At 45.4% G+C, this 23,253-nt stretch overlaps 2 protein-coding genes across 3 annotated transcripts in view; one reads left to right on the forward strand and one right to left on the reverse strand.

Moving 5' to 3' along the window:
* The window catches only part of LPIN3 (lipin 3), a 48,336-nt gene extending 44,761 nt beyond the window's left edge, over positions 1 to 3,575 (reverse strand). The window contains exons 1-2 of the mRNA XM_038369905.2: positions 3,437 to 3,575; positions 3,191 to 3,302 (exon numbers count right to left, since the gene is read on the reverse strand). The gene's annotated coding sequence lies outside the window, so the exon portion shown is untranslated. The remainder of the gene's footprint in view (positions 1 to 3,190; positions 3,303 to 3,436) is intronic.
* Positions 3,576 to 3,618: 43 nt separating this feature from the next.
* Positions 3,619 to 23,253, forward strand: part of ZHX3 (zinc fingers and homeoboxes 3) — a 64,454-nt gene continuing 44,819 nt past the window's right edge. Inside the window, exon 1 of one of the 2 annotated variants that reach the window (XM_038370121.2) lies at positions 3,619 to 4,355. The gene's annotated coding sequence lies outside the window, so the exon portion shown is untranslated. Of the gene's footprint in view, positions 4,356 to 16,321; positions 16,406 to 23,253 lie in introns of those variants that run through there. The other variant, XM_043495491.1, reaches the window with a different exon arrangement.

Consider the following 23,253-nt stretch of genomic DNA (forward strand, 5'->3'; position numbering starts at 1 on the left):
ATAGGGAATCCCCAGGCAGGGTAGGAAGGTTTGGATGTGAAAGGGATTTCCCAAGCACTTTATCAAGGGGCTCCCTCCTAGAAGAGATAAGCAGGCATTTAAAACCACAGAGAGAGGCAGCAGGGGAAGCCTGGCAAAGCACTGTGTTTCCTGTCTTTCCTCAGCTGGCTTCGCAGGGGCTCTGATTTCCTTCAGTGGATCAACAAAGAGTTCCAGAGGCTTTTGAAAGAGGTGACTCAGCACATAATAGGAGGGGGGAAAGAATGAATGTGCTCAGAGTTGTAAAATTCCCATGCACCGAAAGTGAAACCAACCAGAGCACAGGTAGTTTGTTCAAAGGTGGCTGCAATTTCTAAAGGCTTGTCATGCCATGACCTTCAGTCACATACTTTGGATCAGCAAAACCACTGGGGTTAGCACAGTGTAGGGGGGTTATTACTATTATTTATTTTCTATTCCTGGGAAAGGTCAAGTCAGACTGGAATAGTGAGAGGGGGGAAAAGGATCTGCCAAGGAAATGCGCATTTAAGAGATATGCAAATAAAATAGGATCCAGTATTGCCAACTCCAATTGTTGAAAAATCATGAGCCAGGCCCCCCAAAATCTTGATTGTTTTAAAAAATAATAAATTGGAGGGGGGTTGCCTTCTGGTTTTTCAATGGTACGGTTCATGCTATTCTTCACAAACACAAGAACTAGAAATGTACCTTCTTTTAAATAAAATCTTTATTCACTTGACTCTGGGAGCCAGGGCTTAAAAACAAATAAAAACACCTTCAAACCAAACTAAAATTAAAAAAAAACAATCCACACCACCAAGATGCACAATAAAATCAGGAGAGTTGGCAACAATGCTGATCGGATGTTCCAAACAGACCAAAGTGGCTGAAACTATAGTGTGTTCATAATATTTTTCTCATTTGCCTAAGGACACCCTATTGCAAAAATCAAGTTCTGCTCTTGGCTACAGCGGTGTACATTGTAGGAACTCCACAGATTTATACAGTTATGCCATACGTACACCAGCGTAACTGAGAACAGAATTTGATTCATTAGGTTTGTGAAAAGAAAAACAGGTGTCCCATTTGATCTTTATTCAGCTATAGAATCCCTTATCCTTAGTACTAAACTGGCATCTAGTTCCAGGGATATTTTATTATCATTTAAAACAAACAAAGCTTTATAAAAAAAAAGTGTGTGCTGTAGTTTTATAATTTTTAATTTACATTTTAAAGTGTACTCAGTATTATTATTGTTATTTATACTAAATGTATGGTAGGTGCTTTACACGCACTTCTAATGACAGCTCCCAGCTCCAAAGGCCTTACAGTCTTAGGACACAACCCACAAATTGCCCCATGGGAGCAGTCCTCTGCACCCAAGCCCTTTATCCAGGGGCTCCCTTCTAGGACTGAGAAGCAGGCTAATATGCCTCTGTTTTCCAGCAGTGAGGCTGAAAGCGAGACTCAATCCCTAAGACAGAAGCTGCATTTTCTATCTGTACTGTTCTGTTCTTTCCTCATGTGTGCATGTCCCATTTTGTCTTCTAGGAAATGGGCTTGGACTTTAGAAACAACAGCACCTTAGACATCTGCAGCCCATCTCAACTAACTTCTTATCTCCCCAAAAAGAACAATTAAGAGTCTCTTAGATGATATTAATGATGGTAAGCAAAGGGAGTTTTCCTTCTAAAACCTCCCTGCAGCTAAAGAGATGTTGTTAAAATAAAAACCTTTTAAAATATGTTACATTTCCGATGCTTTCACTGGTTTGCCTTTTTCCACCTTGTATCTTTAATAAAGGGCTAAAGGATTTTGAATGGTGTGTTTGCCATGGTGGTAAAGCAGGCTGAGGTCTACTGTATAGCAGACCCTGAGCCTCTAATGTTGAACAGTTCCAGGGTCCAGGGCCTTTAACTCCTTGGGCCCATTTATTCCATCTAAATTAATACAACAGAGCCCCTTGGACTGCACTGAGCTTCCTTGTTGCACACAGAGCAACTTGCTAGAGGCCTGATCCTGCAAAGTTACACTCGTGCATAACTTTACTCATATGGGTAGTCAGTCCCGCTCAAGCCAATGAGGCTACTTTCATAAGTAAAGTTACCCAGAGGTACCGTTGTGGCATCTAGGCCCCAGGTCTGGGCCAGGCCCCACTGTGCTAGGATGAAACCCTAGTCCCACTAAAATCAATGAGAATTTTGCCATTGCCTTCAATGGGGCTGGGATTCATCCTAAAGCTTGAATCCTGCAGTGGGGTCTGCACAGGCAGACACCTGTCTTTGTGGAGATCTGTCAACTCCTGTTGGGCTTAGCATGAGATCAAGGGGTCATCCTCAGAGATCCGAGTGCAGGCTCAGGTTCTATAATTATTTCAAAAGCAGTAGGGTGCACACAGCATTGTACAGACCATGAAGAGCTAATATAGTCCTCATCTTGGAGTTTTTACAGATTCAGGATTCTCTCCTGTAAGTGATCTGTGCTTGAACCTCCCAGTGACTGAGCTGTTAACAAATATATATTTAAAAATAAAATACAATAAAATAGGAAAGACGCAGGGATTAACATTTTCCCCCACTCCAGAACAAGAAGCTAGGATTAAAAAACAGCAGCAGTTTGATGTGGAGCTAGGAACCAATAAAAAGTGGGAATTAGATGCGGAATCAAATATAATTTTAAGCAAGTATTGTTTCCTTTCCCCATTCCCCTCTGTCTGTAAATTGGTTTGGTTGGGGCCTGACCCTGCTTCACTAAGGTCAATGCTATTGATTTCAAGGGAAGCAGGATCAGGGCTTAAGATGCTCTGCTTTTCAGGACAGGGAGTTGCATTTTTATATTTCTGTTAACCCCCTGCACATGTTAGGGTGCTACAGAAATAAACTCTCCACCTGTATAGTCAGGTGAATGCTAAACAGATCCTGCTGGAAAGCCACCCTGAAATGGAACAGTGTAGGTGCAGAAAGTCCATTGGTATAATTTTAGTTTGAGACACACTCACATACATGAAGCAAGGTATGTTATTTTGGTCTGAAGTGGGGTAGGGCTTATGGTAGGGTGCCAAATAAAAGATATATTCAGTAGTTAAAAACATGTTATATTGTTCCAGTGCGTTAGCAGCATTTCAGGATGGAAGGGATCCCAAGAGGCCCTGATCATGCACACAATTATGCATGAAAGAAATTTTACTCACTCTTATATTCCGATAGCGGGACCGCTCATTTGGGAGTTTGCAGGATCAGGCCATGAGCTGAGTGGGTCTTAAGTTCAAGTCCATAGGTAACCAGCAGGCTGGAGAGTTCACTCTGGTGATTTGCAGAACATAATTTGAGAACCAAACAGTTGGGTGGATGGGGGGAGGGGGAAGGAGGGTCCATGAGAAGATTTTAAATCTTACAAAGCAGACCACAGCATGGGCAGGTACAGCCCACTGCCTCACCTTGCACAGGGTTATGCCCAAGCGTACATTACACCTGTGCAGCGCCCCACTGCAACTCTGGGCAGCACCAGCAGGACCCTATTCTTCAGTCAGGTTCTTATACCGCCCCCATGCTGGGGACGGCCACGGGGTCCCGCTCTCTCCGCGCACTCAGGGCCTTCATGTGGGGATTGGGCCCTGCTGCACTTTCTGGAGCTAGGGCCAAATCCTCCCCCTGGCGCAAGACGTCGCAATGAAGTCAAGGGCCCCACTCCAGCCCCAGCAGGGCACCAGGAGGCGGAGCAAGAACCGGCCCTCGGCTCTCCCTAGGCGCTGCTCATCGCCGTCTGCCACCGCCGGGGCGGGGGCGGGGGCAGGGCCTGCGGGGCGCTGCAGGGAGCAGGGTTCACCCCACGCCCTGTGGGGCGCTGCATTGGCCAGGCCTGGGGGGAGAGGGAAGGGGGCAGTGGAGGGGAGAAGAAAACGGGGAAAGAGAAGGGCAGGGGGCGGGGGAAGAAGAGGCGGGGGGAGCCACGTAAAAAAAAAAAGCAGAGATGTAGGAACCCGGCCCCGGCCCCGACGCCACGGGAGCTGCACATGGCGCATGCGCTCGAGGCAGGACCGACTCCGATCTGATTACGTCACCCCTCACCGCCGAATGTTACTCACTCTCGCTGATCCTCGTGTGTGTCGCGCCCGCCCGCCCCGCGCTTCTCCGCCCGCCCGAGTAAACCCCGTCCTCCGTGCCTATCGATGTTGCTGGGCCCGCCCCCTATCCTCCTCCCCCGCTTCGACTGGTGCTGGAGCGTCCGCCCGGCAGCTCGGCTGGGGTCCCGTCCGCCCCCGCCCGCCCCGCGGGCACAGCCCGGGCCTCCGCCGCCGGAGCGCTGCCCGCTGCTGCCACACGCACCGAGCCAGCCGGGCAGGGGAGTCGCCGGAGGTGAGTCCCGAGCGGCGCGGATCGGCCCGTCTGCACTGGGGCGGGGACACCGGGGGTCCCCTGCTCCTGACCCCCCATCCATCCTGCCACCTCCCCGGCTCCTGCCCCCCGATCCGCCCCACCCCTCTGCCCTCCTCCCCGGCTCCTGCCCCCCATCCACCCCACCCCTCTGCCCTCCTCCCCGGCTCCTGCCCCCCATCCACCCATCCCTCTGCTCTCCTCCCCGGCTCCTGCCCCCATCCACCCCATCCCTCTGCTCTCCTCCCCGGCTCCTGCGCCCCCATCCACCCCACCCCTCTGCCCTCCTCCCCGGCTCCTGCCCCCCATCCACCCCACCCCTCTGCCCTCCTCCCCGGCTCCTGCCCCCCCATCCACCCCATCCCTCTGCTCTCCTCCCCGGCTCCTGCCCCCCATCCACCCCATCCCTCTGCCCTCCTCCCCGGCTCCTGCCCCCCATCCACCCCATCCCTCTGCCCTCCTCCCCGGCTCCTGCCCCCCATCCACCCCACCCCTCTGCCCTCCTCCCCGGCTCCTGCCCCCCATCCACCCCACCCCTCTGCCCTCCTCCCCGGCTCCTGCCCCCCCATCCACCCCATCCCTCTGCTCTCCTCCCCGGCTCCTGCCCCCCATCCACCCCATCCCTCTGCCCTCCTCCCCGGCTCCTGCCCCCCATCCACCCCACCCCTCTGCCCTCCTCCCCGGCTCCTGCCCCCCATCCACCCCACCCCTCTGCCCTCCTCCCCGGCTCCTGCGCCCCCATCCACCCCACCCCTCTGCCCTCCTCCCCGGCTCCTGCCCCACGATCCGCCCCACCCCTCTGCCCTCCTCCCCGGCTCCTGCCCCACGATCCGCCCCACCCCTCTGCTCTCCTCCCCGGCTCCTGCCCCCCATCCACCCCACCCCTCTGCCCTCCTCCCCGGCTCCTGCCCCCCGATCCGCCCCACCCCTCTGCCCTCCTCCCCGGCTCCTGCCCCCCGATCCGCCCCACCCCTCTGCCCTCCTCCCCGGCTCCTGCCCCCCGATCCGCCCCACCCCTCGGCCCTCCTCCCCGGCTCCTGCCCCCCGATCCGCCCCACCCCTCTGCCCTCCTCCCCGGCTCCTGCCCCCCGATCCGCCCCACCCCTCTGCTCTCCTCCCCGGCTCCTGCCCCCCATCCACCCCACCCCTCTGCTCTCCTCCCCGGCTCCTGCCCCCCGATCCACCCCATCCCTCTGCCCTCCTCCCCGGCTCCTGCCCCCCGATCCACCCCACCCCTCTGCCCTCCTCCCCGGCTCCTGCCCCCCGATCCGCCCCACCCCTCTGCCCTCCTCCCCGGCTCCTGCCCCCCGATCCGCCCCACCCCTCTGCCCTCCTCCCCGGCTCCTGCGCCCCCATCCACCCCACCCCTCTGCCCTCCTCCCCGGCTCCTGCCCCCCGATCCATCCTCCCTTCCGATCCACCGCCCGGCTCCTGCCCCACCGCCACCCGACCCACCCTCCCTTCCGGCTCCTGCCCCCCGATTCACTCCATCCCCTGGCCCCTCCACCGCCCGGCACCTGCCCCCCCATTCCCCTACCCTCCCTCACGGCTCCTCCTGCCCCCATCGCTTGGCTATTGCCCCCGTCACACCCCTACCCCCAGCTCCTGCCCCCATCTCATCTCTCAACTGCCCCGCCCCATCACCTGGCCTGGGGACTGCCCCGTCCCTTCTGCGCCTGCTTTTTGCTCACCCCCCGCCCGATCTTTTCCCCAGCGGACCATCCCCTGGCTACTCCCCTCTTTGCCACCAACCGTCTTCGCTTTCCTGCCTTTGCTCGCTCCCTCCCTTTTCTTTCACTCTCCTTTCAGTAGGAGTTCCCATCCTCCGTGGAGAGCCCCAGGCCCTTGGGGGAAAGGAAGGCACCTCCCTGCTGCTCCCCACTGCTGTGGTCTAGCTCCCAGAAGGGGATGGTGAAAGTGCGGGGGTGGAGAGGAATAAAAGAGGCGTTGGATGTTTACAAACAAGTGTATATTTGCTTGACATTGGCAGAGGATTTGCATGGCTGAGGCCCAAGAAGGGGGTAGGAGTTGCATGCTGGCATGTGTGTGTGTTGGGGAGAGTAGCGTGCAGCATGATACTGGTAAGGATGGGAACAGGGCTGGCATAGGGGTGTAGGGGGCTGTGGCTTATCCATGCCACCGTGCATGTATCCATGCAGTGTTCTTCCTTCACGCCTGCCTGTCTCAGCCTAGCATCAGTCCAGAACATCAGTTTTGTAAACTGTTGCTGGCTTTAATCAGATGATTGACTAAATGAAAATGCCAGTCTATTAACAAAATACATCCATGATATGACTACCTTAGCCCTTCCCAGCACTCTGGGCAGCTGAGTTGTTTTGAGGTTGTGTTTTTTCCGGTGTCCATTTGTGTCTACTTCTAGATTGCTTCAGGACCTACAAATAGAACCAGGTCTGGGAAGCAAATTATAGCATGGCTATCCTTGATCTGGTCAGGCCATACAGTTTGTAGTGTGGATGGGTTATTGAAGTGTAGACTCTTCGATGCTGCTGTGGTACCATGCAATTAGCCTTGGAACACCTCTTTGAGAGAGAGAGATGTTATCCCCCTTTTACAGGTAGGAAAACGGAGGTGCTGAAGCAGATTTTCAAAAAGGTATTTTGGTGTCTAAAGATATAAGCAGGCTTCTAGTGAGATTTTCAGAAGCCTATGACTCCCTTACAAATCAATCTTTAGATATCTATATACCTTTAGAAATCTGGCCCTAACTTGCCCATGGTCACACAAGAACTCTGTAGCAGAGACAGGACTGGAAGAACCCAGATCTTCCCTGCTGAGCCCTAACCACAGGACCATTTCTTTCTTGGAATGTTGTTCCCTAGCCAATCTAATCCCCTGATTGTTAGGTTAAAGTCCTGTCTGTGCTACCAACTGGAGCTAACTCATAATTGGATTCTCTGATTTAGTCACATTTGTAATGTGTGTCTAGTGAGTTGCTGGGGGCTTCAGGCCTCCTCCCGCCAGGCAGTTGGCTGTAGAGGATACTGGGCATCCAATGCATTTGAGTAAATCAGATGTGGAGTCTGGATGGAAAGTGTGGAGGGTTGGGGTCTTGCATCACTTTTCTTTGGCTGGTTAACATTTCTGAAAAGTGATTGCACAGATTTACGCCGGCCTTTTAAAACACACACTACAGTTCTGAGCATGGGAGGGGCCGTTGTGTAGTTTGCTTGAAGTTTTTCAACAAGCTCTTTACAGTGAGGTTTTCCATTTCTAATCCCAGCTGGAAAAAAGATGTTTGTGTTTTAGCTCCTCTTTCTCTCCCATTTCTGCTACTGCAGGATTATTTCTGTAGTTCAGGGTTGTTACAACACCAAGTAGATTTTCTTTCTGACCACCTCCTATTTCCACACAATCCCAAACTAAAGATCATAGTGTCCTAAGAAACTTTGATAGGCTATTCTCCATGGATATAAAGGAGCCAAAAGTTTACCTCACTAGCTGGAACATCTTAGTCTCAATTAATATGTTTTTAAAAAGACATGGAGGAGGAAAAATTCAGAGCCTCCACCGACAGAAGCAAAGGAATTAAAGATAACACTATTTACCATAGAAGAGAACTGCAATTTAATGATAATTATATTGACTAGGTTGGATCTGTGACGTGGGTATATTGTGCAACATTTGATGTGTAGCTCAGGAGGGGAAGGCAGAGACTTTCAGTCTGTTCTAAATGCATGTTGTGCCACTTTATCATTATACTGATATATTGACACCCATGCGGCCTTGGAATCCTGATCCACCTCAGTGGGTAGGAGCAAAGTGGGTGTTGCTATTGCATTTTTGTTTCAGCACGGTATACTCCAATCAGCCCGTACCTCTCCAGTTCTTAGCCTCAGCTGCCCAGGTTACATCATTTGCAGACTGGAGGCCAGATCCTGAGAGGTCATGAACACGCTGTAACTCCTGCTATATTCAAGGAGAGCTATCAATGTTTTCCACTTTCTCTGCGGATCAGGCTATTATTTCCCCTTCCAATACAATTGGGACCGTAGATTCTTGCTTTAAAGTTTAGATGCTGCCTGGTGGATATAGAAACAAAACAGCTATGCAGAGTCTGTGGAACTTACACAAACAGCAGGCAGGAGATGGAATAATGTTTCCCATGTTTCTTACTGTCATTCTAATTTTTCAGCTGTTCAAAATCATACACGCAAACTTATGGTTTTTATGGTGGGTTGTCTGTTGGAAACTCAATTTCCTCCAGCATTTCACTCAGCCTTTGTTTTCCACCTCTGTGTATTTTTCCCTTAACCCCTTTCCCTACCACCCCCATCTTTAGGATCTGCTTTTGTAACCTTTATGCATGTGAAATATCACCAAGGGACTATTCATGAGAATAAGGGTGCAGGAGCAGGACCTTAATATGTCTGTAACATTATCTTCCTTCCCTTGCTCCCACAGTGTGCCATCATGGGCTGCTTGGGCTAGGAGTAGTGTAAGGGCTGATGACTGGGCTGTCCCAGGGGGCCGTTCAGCTTCCCCTGCTGGTCTGACAGAGCTTTCCTTTGGCCCGGTGTATGGCCTGCAGTATATTCTTCTTTTGCCAGGCTGAGGGGTGTGCTGGGTGGGTATGTTAGCATTTTTCCCAAAATAACCTGTTGTTTCATTTAACCAAAAAAAGTGTCTCACCTTTATTTGATCATCATTAGATCATCACTTGATGTAGCTCGATTATACGCAAGGCAGTGACGACAAAATGAGAGTAAAGCTACAGTGGCTTGTTTGTCACCAGTTCCTCAAGGTGTAATTATAGTTTTGGTTTGTTTTCATCTAGCATATATTATACACACACACACAAAACTTGGCTTCTTTGCTCTCCTCTCAGCTTTGAGCTGCATATTGTCTGTTGATCTCCCTTCTTAAATGTATTCCTGGTCACTTGACTTGCTGCCCTCCTCCCTACGTTCCACCAAAATTCTTAAGTTTAATTTTAGAAACTGTTTACATTCCTCAAAGTACCTTTTGATGTATGTATTATGCTTTCCTGATGTCTCTTACTTGCCTCATTGTTGTTAAACAATATCCCACAAGCTATATACAGGCCTCTTATGTATTTTAGTGTTTGCTTGAAAGCACTCAGTAGTGTTAAGATTGCAAATGTTTCCATTATTGCTTCATCCACGTACTTGCACTCATAATTTCCCAAAAGTTTCATCTGTGGGGATAAAATTTTTCCATGTTTGAGCCCTCTGCAAAGATGAATGTTTTGGAGAAAAGCTTTCCAGCTACCTTTGAGAGGAGAGTGAGTGTGTGGTGGGGGGGAGGGGGAGAAGAGAAAGGATTTTAAGAAGTTCTAATCATATATTTTTGGACAGGGCTACATCAGAGATGGCTGAAGTTTAACTGGTAGAACTTGGCATATAAATAGTCCTTAATATAGAGCAGTGTCTGAGGGAGGATAGTTTTGATTTAAGTAATGAGCATTAGAAAATTCACTGAGACTAGAGGGCAGAAGTCTCTTGAAGGAGGCGGCTCTGACTGGGAAGTAAGTACACCCACCATCTCTCTTAGCCCTTTTCTTTCTGGTTGAGGAATACTGAGGTCAGTCCCTGATTGACTTGCTCCATTAGATACAAGGGCTCAGTCTACTCACAGCTGATTTCAGACTGTTAGAGGGTACACCCAGGGTCACGTTATAGACAGCCACATACATATTCTGCTCTGTAACACTAAGACCAATAGAAATACTTCCAGGAAACTTAAAATCCTCTCCAGTAGAAAGTGCTTTGAACAAAACAATCCTCTCTGTTTGCAAACCCAACATTGTGCTAATGCTTGAATGCGAAACTGACTACGTAGCATTTTCTCCTACAGTTTTCCTTGTCAAGCATATTGTTTAATACTGTTTGCTGGTATGCATAATATATATAATGCTAATAATTTTTATATCAAATATACAGCATGTGCAATGTAAGTGAATTGCTAATGCTAGAGGAACCTCAACTCTCATTGCAGGCTTTTTATTCTAATTGGATAACATTAAAGTTTCCTGAACAGAGTTTTTTTGCATTTGTTTATATAGTACAAAGAAGCAATTGAAATGCGAGTCTGTAACTTGATCCAGAATTGTGTAAGGTTTTCATGAACCATTATGATGGAACTGCAGCCCCATAATTCAGAGGTTTTTAAAATAATTTTTAAGGCTGTTGCCAGATTCCTCCCACCCCCGCAGGAGGTAATTGGTCATCTTCATTGCTCCAGCTGTGAAGTGTTATCAGCATTTTTAGGGTTGAGTGGCACCATCCACACAGTTTGAAAGGGACTAGCTCTAAATATAATTTTTTTAATGCATAATTGTGATATCACTTGTTAATTCACAGAATATAGGTGGGATTTTTTCCCCCTCAAATTAGGTTTTTGGGTTTTTTTTTTGCTGGATGTGCAAAATGTTGGTCTCTAATCTGCGTATGTGTACGTATGCATGCAAGCAATACCTGCAAAAGGGCTACTGGGCCCTAAAAAGCTCCTGTGCTCACTAGTGGTCTACAGCAAAGCATACTCGCCACAGGTGCATTCCCTCATAGTTGGGCGGGGCAGCTCTCCTCCTCCTCTGGTACCCACTTTACACAGCCACTTTGGCCCTGCAGTACTCTGTGGCTTCCAGTCACCTGGACCTCCAGCCAGGTCACTTTTAGTCCTACCCCTTTTAGCAAAAACAATAGCCTGACATCCTTGCACCAGAGCCTCAGCCCAACTTTGGCCTTTATAGGCCTTCCAGCCAGTGGCTCTAGTGCAGGGCAACCTATGGCATGCGTGCCGATTTTCAGTGGCACTCTCACTGCCTGGGTCCCGGCCACCAGTCTGGGGGAAACTCTGCATTTTAATTTAACTTTAAATAAAGCTTCTTAAACATTTTAAAAACCCTTATTTACTTTTCATACAACAATAGTTTAGTTATATATTATAGACTTAGAGAGAGAGACCCTCTAAAAACATGTATTACTGGCACACAAAACCTTAAATTAGAGTGAATAAATGAAGACTCGGCACACCACTCTGACCCCTGCTGTAGTGTCTTCACACCACTACCTTAGGTGGCCACTAGGGGAACCCAAACCTGTATTCTACTCTGGGTTCCCGCCAGGGACCCTGTAAGGTCTGTTCATTCAGGCCCTCTGCTGCACTGCTCTGCTCCCTACCAGGGCTTGCACAGCAAACCTGTCTGCCAGACTCTTAGCAGGCAGACATTTCTGCAGGTCTCAAAACAAAGGGGAGCCCAACTAGTTATGAGGAACAAAAGGTCCTGCATCAGGCCTACCTACCCTAGGGAGGGTCTGACATCTGGGAGGCTCCAATTAGGCACTTCCTTTCAGCAGTCTTTAATTAGGCTCTGGCCCCAACCATGCCTTCCTTCATAAGGCTAGCTCAAGAGGTTTGTTCTCTGTCCTACTCAGCCACCAGAGTGAGCTGGGCATTTCCTTTCTTAGCTCCTCCCTCCAGGCTTGATACCTTGCACAGGTGCAATGAGGTGGGGCTGATTGGGGCCACAGGCTCTCATTAACCCCTTCTTGGTCAGTATGGGGTCTGTATACCCCATCACATGTTCCAATCTCTTGTGGTGCTGAGCTCTCTTATATGCTGAATGCCCTTGATTGACTGTAGTCTCTGGGAAGTGAGGGTGTTCAATGCTTTGGAGGATTGAGCTCCAGAGGCATTGGCTATTGGGACAGGTCCCAATTTTTTTCAATAGTTCTAAGAAGAGCACTATCTAAGCACACTAAGAGCTAAGCTAATGTTACTAAAACCAAATAATTGACTTACACAATTACACACAGCAAACTAGAAACCTTAGTTATAGACAACCTGTCTTGTGTTTCCAGTTATCCCCCCCATTTTATTTTTCATATACTCCCTACTTTTATTCATTTGGTGAAGATAATAAAAACACCTATCCAAGGCTGTGGGTGCCCTCACAGAGTTCACAACACATTAAATAAAATCCTAGCAGCATTACTGGGTGAGACCAAAGGTCTGTCTAGCCCAGTATCCTGTCTTCTGACAGTGGCCAATGCCAGGTGTCCCAGAGGGAATGAACAGAACAGGTAATTATCAAGTGATCCGTTCCCTGTCCCCCATTCCCAGCTTCTGGCAAACAGAAGCTAGGGACACCATTGCAACGGGAACTCAGCCAGCCAGGCACCTACAGAGACTCCTGTCCACCCCTTTACAGTTTGGGGAAGCATACCTTCAGCTCTCTCCAAAAACCCTCTAACCAGAAGTCTTTAGGGCTGCACATTGCAACTGATTTGATGTTTCGTCCTTATCCAGCCAACACCCTACACAAATCAAACCTTTTCTGTGTAATCCAAGTATTATAGGAGATCAGTTCAATTTCTGTTATTGAATTTGTATGGCAGTAGCACTTAGGAGCAACAGTCATGGGCCAGGACCCTGTTGTACTACCTGCTGTATAAACACAGAGCAAAAAGACTATCCCTGCCCCAAAAGCTTACCATCTAAGTATAAAATTAGACAACGGATGGATACAGACGGTGGTCGGAGGGAATGGGATTTGCAAGGAAACAGTGAGACAGTATTAGTCAGCATGGTGGGCCTTGGTCTCCACACCAGCAGCCAAACCTTTGTCAAGTTTTTTGTAGGCATCACATCAAAGGAGAGTTTAAAGCAGGATAAACATATGGATGTTTATGGGGAGCTCCTCCAAAGTGCGAAGGATGGACTGGATGAAAGTATACTTTGCTTGTTTGAAAAGTGAATAAGTGGACAACATAGGTTTGCTAGTGGAGGGATGCAAAGAGTGGCATGGTGTGGTCAAGGTGACAGGATAGGAACATGGTCTTTGCAGCAGCGTTCTGAATGAATTTCTGTGGGGCAAAGTTGCAATTGGGATATAAGCCATTTTCCTGATTACAAACTGATTGTTTTGAACAGCGTCCTACACATACTCTAAATGCTGCTGCAAACTAACAAAGCACTTTTGTGTGTGTGTGAGCGCGCACGTGCATCAGATGCTTTCTTTTCATGTTGCCTCTTTAGATGCAGTATGATGTATTGCAGCGGGAGCACGAGGCCAATTCGTAGTAGTCTCAGAGACACTTTAATTTTAAAAAAAGTGAAGTGCCTGGTTAACACCCAAATAAATTGACTCTGTGTCTGTGTGAAAGCAAAATTTAAACAAATGGCCCTATGAAGTTAATTCTGCTCTCTTGGTTTTTTTTTTGTAAGAATCAGTCAGCATCTAAGTTTCTGTGAAGGGGGCTTTGAACCTCTTGTCATTTTAAATTTTGACAAACAAGGATGTTCAAACTGGACAAACAGCATTTAAGATTTAGGTTTTTGTTGCTTGGTCTAGTGTCTAGATTTCCTTCTCAAACTCCATTCAGCATACGGGTATTGGTAGGGGTCTTCCATAGTGCTCCACTAATTGTTTTTGCAGCATATTTTGAGTATAAAACTAGTTATAAACAATACATCTTGGACACTTTTTCATGTAGTTGTATTTAATGAGCTGAGGTGTCTTGGTGCTGGCTCAGGGACTAGCTGTTGTTAATAGCAAATGAGCCATTTGTGCCTTGTCAAGGGTGTCATTTAAACAGACATTTACTGGCCATCAGTGCAGAGTGGCTGGGTTATTACACACATTGAATCTATTTCCCCATGTTAAGTATCCTCACACCTTCTTGTCAACTGTCTAAATGGGCCATCTTGATTATCACTGCAAAAGTTTTTTTTCTCCTGCTGATAATAGCTCATCTTAATCAATTACCCTCAGTTTGTATGGCAACTTACACCTTCTCTGTATGTGTGTATATATATATATCTTCTTACTATATGTTCCATTCTATGCATCCGATGAAGTGGGCTGTAGCCCATGAAAGCTTATGCTCTAATAAATTTGTTAGTCTCTAAGGTGCCACAAGTACTCCTGTTCTTTAAACTAGTATAGTTGGTTCCCATCATTTTCTTTCTACCACCTCACCTAGCCTTTTAAATACGTGTACTTGATACCTTTAATGATTTTGGAGATGTTAACAATTCAGATGTGTGTCAATAAAGCCTCTTGGAACAGATTTTCCATGCCCATTGGAAAGGTGAGTTTGTTCCTTCTTCACATTAGCGTTAATTTGATTCTAAGCACATTTTTAATTGCACGAGTATTGGTGTGGAATCATGTCCCCCTGAAGCACGTGCAGTAGGTAGTTATACTGTTTTTATCAAGACATAAATCTAGGATTCCCTTTTGAAATTTCCCCCCTTTTAAAATTATTTACAAGTAGGAAAATGCTAGTTTGGGCTGCTTGTTAATCTGAGGTAGATCTATTTAAAACAACCTCAATCACATTGATACAGAAGGAACAGTCATCTGGGCTGGAATCAGTGTAAGGAAATGGATGTGAATAATTCATCAAGACCAAAATCCACTTGTTACAATGCTCTCCCTCCCCCATGTTCCATGGAAATGTAACAGAGGTTTTAAATAACAGGCTGCACTCAGTGCTAAGGGTATTTAGCATTGTAATGTTTCTCTAAAAGCAGGAAGGAGGAAATTCAGTGTAATGTGGTAACTGCCACGAATTTGGGGGTGGGGGTGTCTTTGCTTTAATGCTTTTCTTTGTTTCGTTGTGAGCTAAAATTCTTTTCTGACACTTTACCATTCTATTTTTCTGATCTGTCACCGATATGAAACAGGTACTATGTTTAGAAGCGTTTGCTCTGCTTTGTGTAAACCTCACACATGCTGTTCCTGTGTAGAAATCAGAATGAATCAACCTACAGTTTTTATAGTAACACTGACTCATTTCGTATTCACAGCTACTATGAAAAACAAAATTACCCTGTGTGCATCTATGCCACCTTGAGCTGCCATGTAAGCAGAGGGCAGGCCTGGCTACTATTCGCGTGGGAGAATTCTTAGGAAAACCTACATGCAGAGGGAAGTATTTGGGATTCAGTGGCATTCTTCCTTCTGAGTCAGCACTAACTCAGATGTCCCAGCACAGTGTAAGGACTCACTGTACTGCTCCTGGAACTGCTATCATTTCGCTGCAATGTAAACTTAGGGCCATGACTACTTGAAGCTAATTGGTTCCATATCACTTTTTAAAGTAGGGCTGTTATCCCCAGGATATCTTCATCAGGTTCCAATTTTTGCAATTGTATTTTGCCTGACAAAAACATCCATGGGCACTGTAGAGGGAAGAGGTATTCTTTACCTCCCCAGTTAAGACTGCTGTGGGATACGCTGTTGAATAGCGGCTGCCTTTCACTGGTAGGGAAGTAAGTTATGTATAAGCAAGGTGGGTATTCTAAGCCCCCGATCCTGCAAAGATGTAAATGTGTGCATCACTTTATGAATGTGAGTGGTCCCATTGAAGTCAGTAGAACTAATCGCTTATGTAGAGTTAAAAGAATGAGGAGTACTTGTGGCATCTTAGAGACTAACAAATTTATTTGAGCATAAGCTTTCATGGGCTAAAACCCACTTCATCAGATGCATGCAGTGGAAAATACAGTAGGAAGAGACGCACACACATGCACACAGAGAGAGAACATGAAAAAAATGGGTGTTGCCATACCCACTATAACGAGAGTGATCAGTTAAAGTGAGCTATTATCAGCAGGAGAAAAAAACCTTTTGTAATGATAATCAGGATGGCCCATTTCCAACAGTTGACAAGAAGTCAACAGTAGGGGGAAAAAATAAGCAAGGGGAAATAGTTTTACTTTGTGTAATGACACATCCACTCCCAGTCTTTATTCAAGCCTAATTTAATGGTGTCCAGTTTGCAAATTAATTCCAATTCAGCAGTTTCCAACTGGAGTCTGTTTTTGAAGTTTTTTTGTTGTAGTATTGCCACTTTTAGGTCTGTAATCGAGTGACCAGGGAGATTGAAGTGTTCTCTGACTGGTTTTTGAATGTTATAATTCTTGACGTCTGATTTGTGTCCATTTATTCTTTTACGTAGAGAGTGTCCGGTTTGGCCAATGTACATGGCAAAGGGGCTTTGCTGGCACATGATGGCATATATATCACATTGGTAGATGTGCAGGTGAATGAGCCTCTGATAGTGTGGCTGATGTGATTGGTCCTATGATGGTGTCCCCTGAATAGATATGTGGACAGAGTTGGCAGCGGGCTTTGTTTCAAGGATAGGTTCCTGGGTGAGTGTTTTTGTTGTGTGGTTGTTGGTGAGTATTTGCTTCAGGTTGGGGACCTGTCTGTAAGCAAGTACTGGCCTGTCTCCCAAGATCTGTGACAGTGAGGGATCGTCCTTCAGGATAGGTTGTAGATCCTTGATGATGCGTTGGAGAGGTTTTAGTTGGGGGCTGAATCTGATGGCTATTGGCATTCTGTTACTTTCTTTGTTGGGCCTGTCCTGTAGTAGGTGACTTCTTGGCACTCTTCTGGCTCTGTCAATCTGTTTCTTCACTTCAGCAGGTGGGTATTGTAGTTGTAAGATGCTTGATAGAGTTAGTGAGGAGTAACTAGTCTTAGCACACAGAGCTAGTCGTAAGCCCCTGGAAGTTATAGTGCCAACTCCACCTTGATTTATTTAAAAACATGTTCTGGGGTCCTCTGTGTATCTTGATTTATTAGACTGTATGGTCCTTGAGGCAGAGACCTCTGCCTTTTTGTTGAACTGTACCAGGCTTTAGTGTCATAGAATATCAGGGTTGGAAGGGACCTCAGGAGATCATCTAGTCTAACCCCCTGCTCAAAGCAGGACCAATCCCCAATTAAATCATCCAGCCAATTTTTGCCCCATATCCCTAAATGGCCCCCCTCAAGGGTTGAGCTCACAACCTGGGTTTAGCAGGCCAATGCTCAAACAACTGAGCTATCCCTCCTCCCAGTGTCAATGCTTCACACATGCTAATGCCCATCTAGACCCCATTTGTGATTCATAGCTTGCCCTAATAGTTTTGTTCCTGTATTCCACACACATTTTCTGTGGAATGGATGGGAACTGACACTCAAGGAGCTTGCTGTTCTCTCTGCTCAGTGGGGGCTAACAGTTGAGACAAACTATGCTTATGTGTTATGCATTTGGAGACTAAACTTCTGCTTAATGAATGAGCTAAGAGAACCTGATTATTATGGTGGGGTCTCAGGTAAGACTTGGTTTTGCACAGGGGTAAGGCTATTAGTTTACCTAGTTTCTTTGTTCAGAACATTTTTGTACCCTAATGGTAAGGAGTGACCTAAACTTAGATGCATTGGCTGTGTTATAATGAATGAGAGGTCTGCAGGTGCAAACTGATTAGATAACTTCAGCTGGGGAAGATCCTAAAACTCTGTCACTGGGTTTACTTCAGATTTACTCCTCCACATGTTAACAATTCTTTCTAGAGAACACAAGCTAAAAGGGAACGGTGAAAACTTTCTTGTCTGATTGTCCTTGGAATTTGAGGATTTTTGAAGTTGGATGTCTGTTTAAAACTGATGGAGGAAAAGGGTAAGAATTGGCCCTTAGTTTTGTGGCGTCTACCAAGTGGTAAATTGATGCTGCAGAGCAAGCATGAAAATCTACTGTATGCTTAGGGCATGTCTTCACTAGCAATGTTAAAGTGCTGTCATGGCAGTGCTTTAACGTGGCTGTGTCATCGCGGCACCAGCTCTGGGAGCTATAAAAAAACGCACCTCCACCTGGGGAGTAGCTACTAGTGCTACAGCACTGTCTACACTACTATGTTACAGCGCTGAAACTTGCAGCGCTCAGGGGAGTGTTTTTTCACCCCCCTGAGAGACAAAGTTGCAGTGCTGTAAAGCGGCAGTGTAGACAAGGCCTTAGAAATCTGTTGTCAGCAACATGCTTTGGCAAGGCAAAGCACCATGTAACTATAAATTGTTTGTGCAGTATTGAGGCTTATATATCAATATGGTTTTTGCCTTTTATGTTCCTCCTACTTTCTGTGGGATGCCTCCTGCATTACTCTTAAGAAATCTTAGCTGACAAGGTCTTGAGCAAAATAAACTCTGGTTACTGCTGGTGATGGCATTGTGTGTTGTCTTGTCCCTCTGCTCCCAGTCATCGCTCTTCCTGGGGCAGGGCATTGAAACTGCGAACTCAATTCAGTTTAATTCCCTTTTAACTCACAAGACCAGAGCTGCTAAGGGCTTACAGAAACAGGGCAGGCTGTACTTGCTTTCATCACTTGCCTGCACACGCTCCCCAAGAAAGTCTGTGTTCCTAGTTCAGTAGCTGAGATTTTACAATAGTTGAATCTCTTGTTTTGAAAATGGTTACTTATTTCCATAGGGGAGGAGGTTTGCCTTTAAGAGAGAAATAAGTCTTTGCCAAATGGAAAAGGATAAAACTAGTATAAGAGGCAAGAGGATGTGCCACACACTAGAGGTATAAACTATAAAGATATTTTTGAAAGGACATGCAAGGTGTTTATTTATTGTTCTTCCTCCTCTTACCACTAAGAAATGCTGCTTTGCTCGTAAGTTTCTGCTGCTTTTCAATTTGTCAGTGGGCTAGAGTTCCAAAACTTGGAAGAAAATATAAAAAGGTCATGGGGCATTTTAAAGTGTCAGTGCCTTTTTTTCTTTCCTTCAGGAAAGAGGTGGTGTTGGGACAGACGTGGAGATTGCTTTTAGTAAAAATGTTCCCCTGCAATGTTGTGGACTCCTCCAAAAAAAAACAAAAAACAATTTTTTTTAAATGCTGCTGCACTTATTTGTATATTAACTTGCTAGAAACAAAAACAAAACTGTTGAGCTGATTGAAATGGAAAAAGTAAACAAATAGAATAAAGTGACACATTGTTTAAAAACAATCTGTTCCTGGTAATAAGAGGGTTGGGTTTTTTGTGTGGGTTTTTTCAATGATCTGTGTTCAAGCTTTCTTTGAAGCTGGCTTTAGAAATTTAGTGAGGTAGGATGGTGGAAAATGGTATGTTTAGCATATCAGTATTTCCGGGAAAGAAATGGTTTTAAACTAGAAGTTAGACTTAAAATATTTTTGTTAATGGCTATCAAAACGTTGCAGCCAAACAGCTACATTCTTAGCAGCCCAATTGTTAGATGAAATAAGTTAAATGGAACACCTCCTAGGAGAAGTGATGCTTGTGGAACTGTGTGTAAAGGACCTCTGACTGACTTTACAAAACATAATACTCTTGTATCAAAACCCTTTTTAGCTTCAGTGTCTATTTTCTCCTGTACTTCCTTTCCTGGTATAAAGAAAAGGAGGACTTGTGGCACCTTAGAGACTAACAACTTTATTTGAGCATAAGCTTTCGTGAGCTACAGCTCACTTCATCGGATGCATGATGATTTCTTGGCATGGCCGCTATCAAGATAATTAGGTGTAAATATAACCAAGGTACACTTAAATTAATGGTCCTTTAAGTACAGTATGCAAATTTATGAAGTTCATGGGATTGTGTTAGTGGTTATTTAACACTGTCTCCCTGTTATCTGAAAGCTTGAAGCATAAGATAGCATTTAGTTTTAGATACTTGGCAGACTTGTACTGATTAACAAAAAAACCCACATCAGTATTTTTAGAGAGGCATTCCAAAGGTGGCTGACTCCAGTTGACATCAGTGAGAGTTTTCAGGCACTCTTGAAAATCTGACCCTTACAGGCTGCAGATGATATGAATCATCTCTCCAGTTTGTGGTATCAATAACGTAAACTTCCTTAGAAGTTTAAGGTCAGGCTTGACAAAGCCCTGGCTGGGATGATTTCATTGGGGATTGGTCCTGCTTTGAGCAGGGGGTTGGACTAGATGACCTCCTGAGGTCCCTTCCAACCCTGATATTCTGTGATTCTATGATTCTGTGAATGGTGATGTGCCCCAAATACAGCAATTCAAAACCTGGTTGACTGTGGACTCCTGTCTGCTGCTTGCTTGAATGCTCAGGTTCATAAGTCCAAATGAAATGTTTGCAGAGAGCTAGAATTCTCTCACCTCTTGGAAGCAGTTCCATTCGCTGCCTAAACAAGTAGAGTAGTGATCTGACTCTGAGTTTTCTTCCAAATCTAGAAATAATTAGCAAAACATAAATGGCAGCTTAGATGCTAATACTGAATGCTGAGTTGTGGTTCTGGTTTTGGGGCACTTCATTCAGTTTCAAAAATTAAACTTAAGGTTTGCTAAGTTATGATATGTCACAACAGTTATGAGGCCCAAAAGAATGTTTTTAATTTGGGGAGGAGTAGGATGAGGGAGTTGGGTCATGTATTTAGGCCCTGATCCTGAAAACGTTTAAGGGTGTGTATAACTTTAAGCAGATGAGTGGTCCCATTGAAGGCAATGAAACTACTCACATGACTAAAGTTATGTACACATTTGGGGTGATGAAAATGGGAATTGTGTCACAATATAAAATTGTTATAATCGCAATAACCTAGTTCTTACACAGATGTTTTCATCTATTGATCTCAAAGCACTTTACAAAAGTGTCAGTTATTATCCTCATGTGGATGGAAAACTGAGGCACAAAAGTGCAGTGGCTTGCCCAAGGTCATCCAGCAGGCCTGTGGCAGAGCTGGGAATAGAAACCAACTCTCCAGAGTCCCAGTCCAGTGCTCTACCCTCTAGGCCATACTGCCTCCCAAAGATTTAGAGCAGTGTGAATTGCTAATATTGTTAACCTTTGTCAAAAAAGTTAGGCCTGTCTTTATGCTTTGCGGTATCTTATTTTAAAAATTTAGACTTCCAGGCCAATATTTTCATCCAAATGATTTAAAAATATATATATAGACAGACTTGGGAGCAGGTCACTCAACTAAAAGCATGAAAAGAAAATAGTAATATTAGTAATTGACTCAAAGAAGCCCTGGCATTGTTAGAGTCTTCTCTCTCCCCTCCCCTGCAAATACTTTGATTTTCTAAAAATAAATAATAATGTCAACAGCCCTTCAGTAACAAAGGAATGTGCACATCCTGCACTGAAAAAGAATTCCAGTAAAAGAAAAAAAAGATTTAGTTGTTAATCTTCCTATAAACTGAATAAAGCTTAGGGTTTTGTTTTGTTTTTTAAAATGATTTTAAACCCCTCATTAAAACAAACAAAAAAACTAGATAACTCAGAAGCTCAAAATACTTTCTAATGAGAGACAGAGAGAGCGCAAACAAGAAAGGTCAATTGAGGTGAGTATACAAAGTGGCTTTTATAAAAAAAACAAACAAAAAAGCCCATAAAGCAAGCTGCTGTCACTGTGTGTACTACAAGTACCTTGCACAAAAGTCTCCTTTACTTTTTGTAGCTTTGTTGGCATGCACCTCAAAAATCTTTTGCAACAAGCCTCTAATTATAGCTTACTGATTCCTTAGGTGCCTAGATCAGGTATGAAACTAGCCATAAGACCAGAGAGAATATTTATATTTGTTTGTGGGGACTCAATGAAGCAGATTTAGAATCGAAGGTGGCCACGGGGGTACATAGCAGCGTATTTACACTATTAATAGATTCTCTTGGTGTTTTGTAACATCCCCCTCCCACTATTTTAGGGGTTTAGCCAGACATTTAATAGAAATGAAGAGTTTGATCCAAAATGGATGGATGTCAGTGGAAAGACTCCGATTGACACAGGCTTTGGTGGAGGCCGTAATTGAACTAGTTTTAAATTATGCAAAAGGTTTGAAAATGATCTTGCACTGTTGCCAACTCTCACCATGGTACCTCACGATACTTGATGCTGTCCATAAAGCCCCAGTTCCTGTTTCTCACAGCCATGTGATTCCTATTCTCTATGAGGGCTAGAAACTTACTTTCTTAAAAAAGAAAAGCTTGAGAACATGAACCCTAAAGGCTTAAAAAGGGTAAGGCAAATAACTCTCCCCCCCCCTTTATTTTTAAAAATGTAATGACTTAATCCAATCTCGTGAGTTTGGGGGCCCAACTCATGGTTTATGAATGCTTTGAGTTAGTAGTGCTGACAATGGCAAGTTGTTTCTTTTCCTTCAATTTAGATTGGTTTCCTCAAGTTTATTACCATCCCATGGGAGTTTTTCACTGAAATTCGTTCATGGCTGAACTATTTTTCCCCCTCTGTCATGGATGCACACTGTGGTTTGATAGTGTCATCATATTTCTAGCATGGAAGAAAAACAAGAACAGAATTAAAGCAGTTGTTTTGGGGTGGAAAGCACATACATAAATTAGATGGATTTGGAAGAGAAAGTTTGGGGTGACGGACAAGGAACAGATCGTGTTTTGGCCCTGCCTATCTTGACAGATTCCATATAAATAAGAATGATGGAAATTGAAGTATAGTATCTTGACTCACAACACATTTCAATGAAGAATGCTGGAAAATCCAGACTCACTGGCAATCTGTTCTTCAGGATTCGTGTTGTGATTTCGTTCTGTGTCCATTCTGCAGGTGTAACGTCTTAGCTTTCTGTCTTTCAGAGGTACTGGACTGCCTCACAGTCATTAATGTGTTAATCCTCACAGCATCCCTATGAGGTCGGTAAGTGCAATTATCCCCATTTTATGTTTTCACTGCTCAGACACAGACTTCCTGTCTGATGTCAGGCAAGCCACTTAGCTGCTCTGTGACTCAGTTCTCCCATCTGTACAATGGGGATCATACCACTGCACTGCCTCACAGGGGTGTTGGGAGGCTAGATACAGTAAGGATTGTAAGCCCTAACTACTGGACAGTTCCTCCCCTCTTTCTCCAAGTAGGAAGACTGAGGTCCAGTTCAGCAAAGCACTTAAACATGTTTGTACCAGGACATGAATAATCTCATCCCTATTCAGCAGAGCTGTTGAGTGTTGTTCCAATCCTATTGATTTCAATGGAACGGCTCAGATGCTTGGGTATATGGGTTATTAAGAAGTTCTATGGTTACTTCTGTGTTTGAGATTCAGAGCATGGGCAATCCCATGCATTCAAAAACTATGAGTCACAATCATGAGGACTCAAAACTCA

Source organism: Dermochelys coriacea, chromosome 13 (assembly GCF_009764565.3).
Source record: "Dermochelys coriacea isolate rDerCor1 chromosome 13, rDerCor1.pri.v4, whole genome shotgun sequence".
NCBI classification, from domain to species: domain Eukaryota; kingdom Metazoa; phylum Chordata; order Testudines; family Dermochelyidae; genus Dermochelys; species Dermochelys coriacea.